General features: G+C 38.5%; 1 long non-coding RNA gene across 6 annotated transcripts in view; it reads right to left on the reverse strand.

Annotated features, from left to right (window-relative positions):
• Window positions 1-1,211: 1,211 nt before the first annotated feature.
• The window catches only part of LOC101849051, a 54,685-nt gene continuing 54,311 nt past the window's right edge, over window positions 1,212-1,585 (reverse strand). For all 6 annotated transcript variants that reach the window (XR_220451.3, XR_001184839.2, XR_004858541.1 and 3 more), the window contains exon 4: window positions 1,212-1,378. This is a non-coding gene — a long non-coding RNA (uncharacterized LOC101849051). The remainder of the gene's footprint in view (window positions 1,379-1,585) is intronic.

A 1,585-nucleotide genomic window follows, 5' to 3' on the forward strand; every position in this document is an offset into this window, starting at 1 on the left:
CCCCCCCCCTCCCCGCATAAGTCATTTCCCTTTCCGGTTTGTTTGAGAGTTTTAAAAAGGAAAACTGTTTTTTAATGATCACTAGCCTTTCTAATTTTGCAAAAGGTCACATTTTACAGATAATCCACAGATGTAAATATGTTTCTATGTTTTCTATGTTTTTCAACTTTATAAGGTAATTACATACTATTTGAGGTAGATTATAATATCACTAGACAAACCCGTCAAATAATATGTCTCTCTCTCAGACCGGCTGTTCTGAAACGAGGCAATCTATATCTCCTAATCAATCAGGGCTTCGGCTTAAGGGAGGAGTATCTGACCCAGTTATGACTAAACTGAGCAGAGTGCTCAAAGTTTGAAACAATTAATCAACCTCTCGTGGTGTGGAGGCGAGTAAAGTTTGCTGTTTCAGAACGATGGTTAACTAAAGGGGGAATCCTGAAACCATTTATTTAGAGTCTGAATCTTTTTTATTTTATTTTGTCATATACTAACTATGAGTCTTTCCTCAAGAGGAAGGGTAATTTAAGTTATATATTTCTGATTACACACAATGGAATTGTGAATTTTTCCGCTGGCGGAGCTTTTGGTCTACGCCTGGGTTCGGGAATGAGAAGGAAAACTCTAGGAAGACCGAGGCAAAATAATTATTATTAGTTTCTTCCGACGCCAAATTCACACATCGCCGCTGCAGATCAAGTCCGTTACCTACATCTCGCACAGCTTACTTTTGAAAGCACACATTTAACTTCAGGCGCAAGCTACTCTAAAATGTTCTTTTCTAATATTATCATATTATTGTTTATTCTCTATTGTTTCTTTTGAAAGCTTATATTCCCTTTTCCATAGCCAGTAAGACTACAGATATAGCACATTATGCATTAATTGTGTTAAGAGCTTATGCCCATTCCAATATATCATATTGTATCCAAGACTTTATACGCGCAATCAACAAAAAACAAAAGAAACAAATATAAAAAATACTACTTCAAATTAAGAAAACAAACGAACGAACAAAACAAAAATGCACAAATAAAGGCAACAAAACGAAACGAAAGGAAGTAAAACAAATTGAAAAGAAACAAAAACAAACAGAAGAAAACTGACCTCTGAGCAAACAAACAAACAAACAAACAAACAAACAAACAACTATAGGAACTCAACAACAATAACAAAAAAACCCCCCGCGGCTCGCTCCTGTACCTTCTCATTCTGTGGACACTCACCGGATTCTGCGGGCGTGAAGAAGGAAAGGAGCAGGATGAGGGGAAGCTGCAGTGCACGCCAGTCAAGCCTGATGTGGGCGGGGCCTCGACTACTTGATGACAGTGATGAGGCGTGGCCTGACGTCATGCCAGCGAGTCCACATTAGCACCTGTAAATATGGGAATAATATCTTTGTGATTTTATGACATACGTGACTATATTACTGGGCATTCTGTAATCTCTTATGGTGTGCAAACTAACAGGTGACTTGTGAGTGGTGTGTAGCTTTTTGACATGGAAAATCTATTACGAGCAGAAGTCTCAGTAACGTCTGATGACGTTAGATGGCAATTGCTAATTTTGAGGACTCCCCCCC

This window comes from Aplysia californica, unplaced genomic scaffold, assembly GCF_000002075.1.
Source record: "Aplysia californica isolate F4 #8 unplaced genomic scaffold, AplCal3.0 scaffold00175, whole genome shotgun sequence".
Lineage (NCBI taxonomy): Eukaryota > Metazoa > Mollusca > Gastropoda > Aplysiida > Aplysiidae > Aplysia > Aplysia californica.